Genomic DNA, 12642 nt, shown 5'->3' with positions numbered 1-12642 from the left:
CCACCTCTGGGGCAGGTCTCCAGCTTGACTCCTACCTCACCTCATTTGCCAATTGAGGAGGTAAGTGCTGCATGGGGTGAAGACAGAAACCACGGCAGGACTGGGGGGAAATGGAAATCGATGTTTTTCTGACCTCGTGACAGGAGGCCGTTCCCATGCAAAACATCCAAGGAAACACCATAAAGGGGGCGATTGATGGACTTTACTATTTACCACATAAAAATAAAAATGTTATTCTTGCAAAAACACTAGAAACAACATGTAAATGCAAATGATGAATTTTACAAGAGGGAAAGAAAGAGCTGACCTGAGCCGAGGTGGTTAGGAGAGGTGACAGCGTGCTGGCAGTCCTCACAGCCCTCGCTCGCTCTGGGCGCCTCCTCTGCCTGGGCTCCCACTTTGGCGGCACTTGAGGAGCCCTTCAGCCCACCGCTGCACTGTGGGAGCCCCTTTCTGGGCTGGCCGAGGCCGGAGCCGGCTCCCTCAGCTTGCAGTGAGGTGTGGAGGGAGAGGCGCGAGCGGGAACCCGGGCTGCGCGCGGCGCTTGGGGGCCAGCTGGAGTTCCGGGTGGGCGTGGCCTTGGCAGGCCCTGCACTCGAAGCAGCCGGCCGGCCCTGCCGACCCCGCCGACCCCGGGCAATGAGGGGCTTAGCACCCGGGCCAGCGGCTGCGGAGAGTTTACTGGGTCCCCCAGCAGTGCCGGCCCACTGGCGCTGCGCTCCATTTCTCACCGGGGCTTAGCTGCCTTCCCGCGGGGCAGGGCTCGGGACCTGCAGCCCGCCATGCCTGAGTCTCCCACCCCCTCCATGGGCTCCTGTGCGGCCCAAGCCTCCCCGACGAGCGCCGCCCCCTGCTCCACGGCGCCCAGTCCCATCGACCGCCCAAAGGCTGAGGAGTGCCGGCGCACAGCGCGGGACTGGCAGGCAGCTCCACCTGCAGCCCCGGTGAGGGATCCACTGGGTGAAGCCAGCTGGGCTCCTGAGTCTGGTGGGGACTTGCAGAACCTTTATTTCTAGCTAAGGGATTGTAAATGCACCAATCAGCACCCTGTGTCTAGCTCAGGGTTTGTGAATGCACCAATAGACACTGTATCTAGCTACTCAGGTGGGGCCTTGTAGAACCTTTGGGTCTAGCTCAGGGATTGTAAACACACCAATCAGCACCCTGTCAAAACAGACCACTGGGGTCTACCAATCAGCAGGATGTGGGTGGGGCCAGATAAGAGAATAAAAGCAGGCTGCCGGAGCCAGCAGTGGCAAGCTGCTGGGGTTCCCTTTCGCGCTGTGGAAGCTCTGTTCTTTTGCTCTTTGCAATAAATGTTGCTATTGCTAACTCTGGGTCCACACTGCTTTTATGAGCTGTAACACTTACCGCGAAGGTTTGTAGCTTCACTCCTGAAGCCAGCGAGACCACGAGCCCACCGGGAGGGATGAACAACTCCAGATGCGCCGTCTTAAGAGCCGTAACACTCGCTGCGAAGGTTTGTAGCTTCACTCCTGAGCCAGGGAGACCACGAACTCACCAGAAGGAAGAAACTCCGAACACGTCCGAACATCAGAAGGAACAAACTCCAGACGCACCACCTTAAGAGCTGTAACACTCACTGCAAGGGTCCGTGGCTTCGTTCTTGAAGTCAGTGAGACCAAGAACCCACCAATTCCGGACACAGGTAGAGGGGCCTCTGGACACAAAGGTGGGGCCCCTGGGGTGGAAAAGGGGAGCTCCTGGGGTCACATATAGTTGGCCCTTGCCCGGGCCCAAGGCAGTGCCTTCCTCCTCGCGTCCTGCCCCAGTGCCCTGCTGCAGACCAGTAACTACCCTTCTTCCAAACATTGGCTGATCAGGAACATCTGGCAGATTAACGAAATGACACAGGAGTGGTGAAATCTCAGAGCAAGTTCCTAGGTGTCGGAGTTCCTAAGCTTTCTCTCCTTAAATGCCCTTTCTGCTGTGCTAGGGGTCTTTACACTCATAAGTAAGTCTAAACACTAAGATGTGTTTGTGAACTCTGAACTTCCTCTTCCTAGAACACGTAGGTGTGCATTACAACTTTACTCCAGCAGCCACGCCTTCCTTTGGTTATTCATGTAGCCACCTTATCCTGCACAGGTCTGTGGCAGGCCGTGAGACGGTGACCAGAGAAGCAGTCAGCACTCACGGCCCCTGCCCTTTCAGAGTTTACGCTTGCTTGGAAGCCTCCAGAATGGGGATAAGCACAAGACATTTACCGTGGGCTTCATCCAGGAAGCACTGGTGGAAGGAAGAGAAAGCAACCCATACAGCAAGGTTCAGGAGAAGATTCCCATGAAGGACAACTGGGGTTCAACCCCATCCAGCAGATGACACGGAGCCGGCCTCGGAGGTGTCCTCACCGTGGGACACTGGCATCTGAGCTACCTCAGGGCGTAGCCGGCTGATGTTCCCAGCCTCCCCCTGGGCACAGCCAGCCCAGGGCAAGTGGTCTAGGTAAGCAGCCCAGAAAGGGGACACAGGTGAGGTTGGGACAGCACCTTCCAGGGGGTTAGGTGGACAGCAGGATCAAGAAAACACACAGCAAGCACCATGGTGGGGTGGGGACCGAGGAGTGACAAGGCTGAGGATGGAATCGCAGATGAGTGTTGAGGCATTTGATATCTAGCATTTCCTTTTGATTCTTTTGAAGTTTTCATCTCTCTGCTTACATTTACATGTCATTTACTTTTTTCATTAGAGCCCATAACAATGACTCACAGATATTTTGAGTTCCTTTTTTGATAATTTTCAAATCTGTTATATCTGAGCCTTGTTCTGTGTTTTTCTCTTGCCTTTTAATTTTTTGTTAGAAGCCAGACATGATGCATCAGGTAATAAAAACGGAGGCAATTAGGCTTTTGGTGTGGGGTTTTATATTAATCTGGCCAGGAGTTAGACTGCGTGTAACGATTGCTGTCGTTGTATATCCCAGGGGCTTTAGTTTTCTTGTGTTTTTCCCCATTTTCTTCGGGTTTTCCTATGAACTTCTTATATAAGAACCTGTGTCTTACAGCTGTCTGGGTTGTAATCCACTGTTACTATCCTGGAACCCTATTGACGTGGTGGTAAGGGGAAGATTCTGTAAATTTTTTTTTTTTGAGATGGAGTTCCACTCTGTCGCTCAATGCAATCTCCGACTCCCTGGTTCAAGCGATTCTCCTGCCTCAGCCTCATGAGTAGCTGGGACTACAGGCTCATGCCACCATGCCCAGCTAAGTTTTGTATTTTTAGTAGAGATGGGGTTTCACTGTCTTGGCCAGGATGGTCTCTGTCTCTTGACCTTGTGATCTGCCCACCTCGGTCTCCTAAAGTCCTGGGATTACAGGCATGAGCCACCACGCCCAGCCGAAAGGTGAAGACAGAGAATCATGACCAAGATTAGTTTACCTGAGACTAAAACCGCTGGCGCCTGTAACAGCAGGGCCACTTTAATGCTTTCCCCTTTCTAAAACACTTTTCTCTGATCTTTACGGCAAAGGAAATTTTGGCGGCTTTTTGTCTGTCCTTACATGAGACATGAAAGCTACGGGGGGCTTGAGCGGGCCAGTCGCTCTTCCTCCAGGTCAGACAAGGGGAAGCTGTTGGAAGTCACGGCTTTGTTAAGGAGAATTTTCTGGTCATCTTTCAAAATGGTTCTTTTCCCCTCCCCTTTCTAAAACACTTTTCTCTGATCTTTATGGCAAGAACCTGCTGGGGTTTCAGCAGGTGAAATACATGAGCCTGTTGCAGTCTCCCTAAGACTGGGCCCCAAGAGTTTTTAACTCTCAGGCTAGTCCACACTCAGCCTCTGGCAATTTGTCAAAATTAGCGTTAAAGTGGCTCTACCAGTTACAGGCACCAGTGGTTTTAGTCTCAGGTAAACTAGTCGTGGCTATGATTCTCTGTCTTCACCTTTCTCTATAAACTTCAGAGAGGCTGGTTTGCTCTATGATATCAATTATCTGATGGATCTAGGTAAAGTCATTGAGGTTCAGTCTGTTCAGTGTTTTCCCTGATGTGACGATGAGAGGGGGTGACTTCCGTGCTGTTTCCATATTGGGGCTGAAACAGGAAGTCCCATATATGCTCTCCATATGTGTTGTGCACATATGCTGTTAGATAGATGCATTCCTAGGTACCTTAGAGTTTTTTGCTATTAAGTGTATTCATCATCTCTTATTCTTTCCATTATAGTTTCTCAGTTGTTACTAGAATACAGGAGTGGACTTGAATTTTGTATGTTAATGGAACAGGCTCTGAAGCCAGGCGGTCTGGATTTATACCCCAGCTCCTCCACCTGTTAACTGTAATACTTCAAGCAACTTAAGTACTACACTTAGATTCAGTGTTCTTCTGTATAAAACAGAAATAATAGTAGCTACTTCATAAGGTTGTTATGAAAGGAGAACAAAGCAGAATGTTTAGAGCACATAGAGCAATGCCTCTGTCTTATTGCACAGAGCAGCCTTGACATAACTAACTCCATCTTAGAAAAGGACTCTATTTTATATTTCATAGGACACTTTGCCAGCAAGGACAAGATGATTTGCTTAATTAAAAAAAAAAAAAGACTGCATCCAGCCAGATAAGGACATAAACAAGCACACTCCTCCACTATCAGTCCTCACCAGAGGACTGTGTGGTCATAAACAGCTCAAAACTGCGGTCTTAACAGACTCAGTCTTGCTGTCACTCATGATGAGAACCCAGCATTGGCTACCAAAGGCTCTGCCACATCAAAGACTCTTCTTTGCAGGACCAAAGGACTGCCTGGCCCAGACCAGGAGATTCTTTTTGGCTTCGTTGTTCTCCCTGGACTGGTTTGTTAAACCTTTCTCCTATCTCTATTCTCTTGATGTTAAATGTTACTTTTTGTCTGTTTGTGGAATGTTTAATCTATAACATTTATGTATTAAGTATACTATTATGTATGGTTTGCAATATTGACTGACATTGTGGAAGGACACACATGTGCGTAGACCTGGTTATCTCTAACCTTGCACTGCTCGTGAGACTTAGCAACCCTTTGATAAATATTATCTACTATTAGTGATAGAGACAGGAGGTAGCCAAGGGTCCCCTGCAAAACCCTGCCTTCAAACCTAAAATAGCCTGAAGTTTAAAAAACCAGACAGCCAGTCCTGGATGAAGCCCACCCTTTCCTGACTGATTCCTTTTTTTTTTTTTTTTTTCTGTCTGTTGCCCAGGCTGGAGTGCAGTAGTGCAATCTTGGCTTACTGCAACCTCCACCTCCTGGGTTCAAGCAATTCTCCTGCCTCACCCTCCTGAGTAGCTAGGATTACAGGTGTGTGCCACAATGCCTGGCTAATTTTTGTATTTTTAGTAGGGACAGCGTTTCACTATGTTGGCCAGGCTGGTCTTGAACTCCTGACCTCAAGTGATTCGCCCACCTCAGCCTCCAAAAGTGCTGGGATTACAGGCATGAGCCACCGTGCCCGGCCCTGACTGATTCTGTCAGAATAATGCCGACCTGCACACTGGGAGGACGGGGTAGGACCTCAGGAATTTGGTGCCATTTGCAGTGGGCAGGAGCCTGGCCTTTTCTGTTTGTGTGTGGTAACCTGGGATTCGATCTGTGAAATGGGGGCCTGTTAACAGAAACTCCTCTCGATTTGCTGAGAATTTTTTCCTTTTTGCCCAATAAATCCTACTCCTTACCCTTCCATGTGTCCATCAGCCTAATCTTTCCTGGTTGTGTGACAAGAACCCATTTTTTTTTTCTTCCTACAGCAATAGTATTATGTTATTTTACTATAATTATCCCAAATCTTGCTAATCTCTCTTTTGAAACATGTTCATGAAAGATATTGTCTTAGTTTTTGGCTGCTATAACAAAATGCCATAGACTGAGTGGCTTAATAACAAACATTGATTGCTCAAAGTTTCTGGAGGCCAGGAGGCCAAGGTCAAGGTGCTGGCAGATTCAGTGTATGGTGACAGCCCCTTTCTTGGTTTGCAGACAGCCGTCTTCTTGTATCTTCATATGATGAAGAGAGGGAACTGGTGTCTCTTTGTCTCCTTATAAGGGCACCAATCCCATTCATGAAGCCTCCGCACCTATGACCTAATTACCTCCCAAAGGTCCCATTTCCAAATATCATCACATTGGGGATTTAGGCTTCTATATATGGATTTTAGGGAAACATAAATACCCCATTCATAGCCGATATCATTCACACATCATAGAATTTACTCATTTAATGTGTAAAATTCAATACTTTTTAGTGTATTTAGCTTTGTACAATCATACAATAACCTGTGCTTTTTTTTTTTTTTTTAACATTTTAGTCCCTACTGAAAGGAATTCATATCCATTTGTAGTCAATTCCCATTCTCCCTAACTTCCCCTCATCCCCAGCAATCACTAATGTACTCTCTGTGTCTGTAGATTTACCTATTCTGGAAATTTCATGTAAATGGACTCATACAATATATGGTCTCGTGTGACTTGCCTCTTGCATTTAGCATAATGTTTTCAAGGTTCATCAACATTGTAGCATGCATCAGTACATCCTTCCTTTTTATTGCCAAGTAGTATTTCATTGTATGCCAAAATTTATCCCCATTTGGACATTTGGATTGCTTCCAATTTTTTTTTATTTTATTTTTTATTTTTTTTTTATTTGAGACGGAGTCTCGCTCTGTCGCCCAGGCTGGAGTGCAGTGGCACGATCTCAGCTCACTGCAAGCTCCGCCTCCCAGGTTCATGCCATTCTCCTGCCTCAGCCTCCCGAGTAGCTGGGACTACAGGTGCCTGCCACCACACCCAGCTAATTTTTTGTATTTTTAGTAGAGACGGGGTTTCACCATGTTAGCCAGGATGATCTCTATCTCCTGACCTCTTGATCCGCCTGCCTCAGCCTCCCAAAGTGCTGGGATTACAGGCGTGAGCCACTGCACCTGGCCGTGCTGGGCTATTTTTTTTTTTTTTTTAATTTTTAGTACAGACGGGGTTTCACCGTGTTAGCTGGGATGGTCTCGATCTTCTGACCTTGTGATCCACCTGCCTCAGCCTTCCAAAGTGCTGGGATTACAGGCGTGAGCCACTGCGCCTGGCCTCCAAGCTGTTTTTGACTATTGTAAATAATGCTGTTAAAAATTTTGTACAAGTTTTTGTGGGAATATATGTTTTCATTTCTCTTGTGTATATACCTAGATGTGATATTGCTGGGCCATATGTACAAGTTTTTGTGCAAGTTTTGTGGGAAGATATGTTTTCATTTTTCTTGCGTGTGTACCTAGATGTAATATTGCTGGGTTGTATGTTTAACCATTTGAAGAACTTTCCCTCCAGACTGTTTTCCCAATATGGTGATGTTGAGCATCTGTGATTCTGCTAATGGGCCATTTCTGTGTATTTTTGGGAGAACTGTTGATTGAAATCCCTTTCTCGTTTTAAAAATTGAGTTATGTTGTTACTAAGTTCTAAGTGTTTTCTATATATTTTAGAACAAGTCCCTTATTAGATACACGGTTAGCAAATATCTGATAGGTTGTCTTTTCACTTTCTTAATGGTATTGTTTGAAGTAAAAAGTTTTAAAATTTGATAAAATGTATCTAACTTTTCTTTTTGTTACTTCTGATCTTGATGTAATATTTAAAAAACTATTAAGTAACCAAGATCACAACGATTTAATTCTATGCTTTCTTCTAAGATTTTTATGGTTTTAGCTTTTACACCTAGGTCTTTGATACATTTTCAGTTGATTTTGGTGTGTAGTAGGAGTCTAACATTCTTTTGCATGTATATGTCAAGTCTCTCAGTAGCATTTGTTGAAAATCTTATTTTCCCCATTGATTTTTCTTGGGATTATTTTCGGTAATCAATTGACCACAAATCTGAGTGCTTATGTCTGGACTTTCAATTCTATTCCTTTGACCTACACATTCATGTTTATGTCAGTATCACACTGTCTTGATTACTGTGCTTTGCAGTTAATTTTTAAAATTGGAAAGTGTGAGACCTCCAACTTTGTTGCTTTTTCAAGATTATTTTGGCTATTATGGGTTCCTTGAATTTACATATGAATTTTAAGTTCAGCTTTTAAATTTCTGCAAAAATGCTAGCTAGGATTTTTATGGGGATTGTGTTGAGCCATTAGATCAATTTGAAGAGTATGACTATCTTAACAATATTGTCTCAATCACGATGTCTTTCCAGTTATTTAGGTTTGCTTTAATTTATGTCATTGATGTTTTATAGTTTTCAGTGTGGAAGTCTTACACTTTGGTTAAATTTGTTCCTATTTTATGCTTTTTGCTACTATTGAAAATAGATTGCTTTCTTAATTTTATTTTTGGATTATTCATTACAAATGTATAGAAATGCACTTAATTTTGTGTATTGATCTTGCATCCTGCAATCTTGCTGAGCTGGTTTATTAGTTTTAATAGTTTTATGGTGGATTCCTTAGAGTTTTCTTCATTCAAATTGTGTCATCTGTTCATATATATATTGTTTTACTCTTTCTTTTCCGATTTGGATGGCTTTTATTTCTTTTTCTGGCCTAATTAGGTATGTAGTATTTCTTCTACCATGTGAAATAGAATTGATGAGAGCAAATGCTTTTTGTGTGTGTGTATCTATTGAGATAATATTGTGACTCTGTTTCTCTTTAATATGGTGTGTTACAGTGATTGATTTTCAGATATTAAATCAACCTTGCATTCCTGGGATAATCTTACTTGATCTTGTTGTCCGTATATATGTTTTTTTTCACATGGTGCTGGATTAATTTGCTAGCATTGTGTTGAGAATTTCTGCATTTATAGTCATAAGGCTAACTGGTTTTTTAGTTTTCTTTTCTTGTAATGTGTCGTTTTGGTATCAGGATAGCACTAGCCACATAGGGTAAGTTGAGATGTAGTCCCTGTTCTTCTATATTTTGAAAGAGTTTATGAAGGATTGGCATTAATTCTTCTTAGAATGTTTGGTAGAATTCACCAGTGAAGCCATATGAGCCTGGAATATTTGTTGTGGGGAGGTTTTAATTATGAACCAACGATATCTGAGAGACATGTACAAACCACTCCACCCAACAGCAGTGAAATACACATTCTTTTCAAGAGCATCTGGAAAATTCTCTGATCATATGCTAGGCCATAAAACAAGCTTCCATAAACGTTAAGGAACTGAAATTATACAAAGTATCTCCAATTGGAATAGAATGGAATTAGAAATCAATAACAGCAAGAAATTTTGAAAATTTACAAATATGTAGATGTTAAATGACACACTTTTAAGTAACTGATGTGTCAAGAAGAAATTACAGTTAAATTTGAAAAGCTCTGTGGTAGATACATATAAAGATACAAATGTACCAAAACTTCTGTGATGCAGATAATGCAGTGCTCAGAGGGAACTTGATAGCTGTATACTCATATGTTAAAACAGAAGACACATTTCAAACCGAGGACTTAAAAATTCAATTAAATAAAATGGATTCTTTTAAGAAGATTAACAAAATCAACAAAAATTAGTGAGCAAGAAAGTATAGAGAAGGCTCAAGTTACTGAAATCAGGAATAAAGGAACATTGCTATTGACCTTATGGGAAAAAGGGGGATTATTGGGGAATACCATGAACAAGTGTGTGCTAACAAATTTGACGACTTAGATGAAATGGACGAATGTCTAAAAAAAAATAAACTGTTGAAACTGACTCAAAAGAAATAGAAAATATGAATATACTTATAGAAAGTAAAATAATAGAATTAGCATTAAAAAATACAAAGAAAAGCATAGGCACAGATGACTTCTCTGTGAATTCTACCAAAAATTTAAAGAAGTAATACCAATGCATCACAAACTCTTTCAGAAAATGCAAGAGGAAGGAGTACAGTCTAATGCCTTCTATTAGGCCAGTATTACCCTGACTTCAAAACCAGAGAAAGACATAAAAAAAAAGAGACTAATGTAGCTTGTAAATACAGACACAGAAATCTTAACAAAACATCAGGAAACCAAACTCAGCAATAGATAAAGAGGAATAGAGATCATGACCAAGTGGGATTTTTTTCCCAGGAATTTCAGAAAATCAATTAATGTAACACAAGATGTCAACAGAATAAAAGATAGCAAGCAAAACTCATACGATCATCTTGACACATAAAAAGCATTTGACAAAAATTCAACACCTTTGCATTAAAAAAACCCTTTAACAAAGTAGGATTAGAAGGTCAATTCTTCAACCTGTTAAAAAGCATCTGTGAAAAAATCCATTGCTAACACCGTAATGGTGAAAGATAAAATGCTTTTCTCCTCAGTTCAGAAACAAGACAAGGATGTCTGCTCTCACTGCCTCTATTCAACATTGTACTGGAAGTTCTTTCCAGGGCAGTTAGTAATTTAAATAAATAAGTAAAATAAATAAATAAATGGCATCTAGATTGTAAGTAAAGAATTAAAACTATCTAATTTGCAGATACCTTGACCTTGTACACAGAAAACCATAAGGTTTAACCAAAACACTGTTAACCTAATAAGTGTGTTCACCAAGGTTATAAGAGGTAAAATCAATAACATTCCAAAAAGGAAACCATGAAAAATAATTCCATTAAAAATACCGTGGAAAAAAAAATACTCAGAAATAATTTTAACAAAATAAGCACAAAGCATACTATGAAAATTACAAAACATTTTGAATAAAAGATCTAAATAACTGGAAAGACATCCATGTTCATGGGTAGAAAGCATTAATATTGTTAAGATGGCTACACTCCCCAAATTGTTCTGCATTTTCAACACAGTCTCCATAATAATCCCAGCAGGCTTTTTTACAGCTATAGACAAGCTGATCTGGAAATCTATATGTAAAATCAAGGGACTTGGGGTGGCCAAAACAGTCTTGATAAAAGAACAACTCCAGCCTCAGCAACATAGGAAGACTCTGTCTCTTAAAAAAAAAAAAAAATGCCAGGCGTGGTGGCACATACCTGTGGTCCCAACTACCTGTGAGGCTGAGGTGGGAGGATTACTTGAGCTTGGGAGATTGAGGCTGCAGTGAGCTGTGAACACACCACTGGACCCCAGCCTGGACAACAGAGTGAGATCCTGTCTCAAAGAGGATGACAAAGTTGAATAACTCACACCTTCCAATTTCAAAACTTACTACAAAGTTACTGTAATTCAGACAGGGTGGTACTGGCATAAGGATAGATAGGCATCAGTAGACTAGAATTGAGAGTCCAGAAATAACTCCATATATCTATGGTTAATTGATTTCTGAAGAGGGTGCCAAGACAATTCAGTGGGAGAAAGAATAGTCTTTTTCAACAAATGGTGCTGAGACAATTGTGTATCCACATGCAAAAGAATAAAGTTAGACCCCTACCTCACAACATATACAAAAATTAACTCAAAATGTAGCACATACAAAAATTAGCTCTTAAACATAATAGCTAAAACTATAACACTCTTAGTGAAAAATAGGCATACATCTTCATGATATTCAATTAGGCAATTATTTCTTAGATATTACATCAAAAACATAAGCAACAAAATAAAAATAGGTTAATTGGCCATCATCAAAATTACAAACGTGTGCTCCAAAGGACACCGTCAAGAAAATTGAGGCTGGGTGTGGTGGCTCACTCCCAGCACTTTGGGAGGCTGAGGTAAGAGCATCACTTGAGGCCAGGAGTTTGAGATCAGCCTGGACAACATAATGAGATCCTGTTTCTACAAAAAATTTAAAAATCAGCCAGGCATGGTAGTGCAGACCCGTATTCCTAGCTACTCAGGAGACTGAGGTGGGAGGCCATTTGAGTCCAAGAATTCAAGGCTGCGGTGAGCAATGATTGCACCACTGCACTCCAGCCTGGGCAACAGAGTGAGACCCTGTCCCAAAAAGAAAAGAAAAAAAAAAGGAAATTTAAAAGAAAATTAAACTGGCTCATGCCTGTAATCCTAGCACTTTGGGAACCCGAGGTTGGCGGATTGCCTGAGCTCAGGAGTTCGAGACCAGCCTGGACAATGCGGTGAAACCCCGTCTCTACTAAAATACAAAAAATTGGCCGGGCTTGGGAGCGTGCACCTGTAGTCCCAGCTACTCGGGGGGCTGAGGCGGGAGAATTGCTTGAACCCAGGAGGCGGAGGTTGCAGTGAGCCAAGATCACGCCACTGCACTCCAGCCTGGGTGACAGAGCAAGACTGTCTCCAAATAAAAAATAAAGAAAAATTAAACAACTAAAAGACAATCCATAGAATGAAAGACAATGTTTGTAAATCATATATCAAATAAGGGACTTGTATCCAGGATATATAAAGAACTCTTGCAACTCAGTAATAAACAATGTCCCAGTTAAAAATGGACGAGGATCCTGTAATAGCAGACATTGTTCCCCAAGAGGATAAACAAATGGTCATTCAGTGCACAGAAAGCTGCCCAGCATCTGCAGCCATCAGATAAATGCAAATCAAAATCACGATGAGTTACCTCTTCAAACCCACTAGGATGGCTATAGTAGAAAAAATAATTACAAGTGTCGGAGGCAATGTGGAAGGATTAGAACCCGTGTACACTGCTGGAAGGATTACAAAATGGAGCAGGAGACAATGTGGAAGGATTCTAAACCTTGCACATGGCTGGTAGGATTATAAAATGGAGTGGCTTCTTTGGAAAACAGTCA

Source organism: Gorilla gorilla, chromosome 23 (assembly GCF_029281585.2).
Source record: "Gorilla gorilla gorilla isolate KB3781 chromosome 23, NHGRI_mGorGor1-v2.1_pri, whole genome shotgun sequence".
NCBI lineage: Eukaryota > Metazoa > Chordata > Mammalia > Primates > Hominidae > Gorilla > Gorilla gorilla.
Note: the sequence above shows the minus strand (reverse complement) of the source record.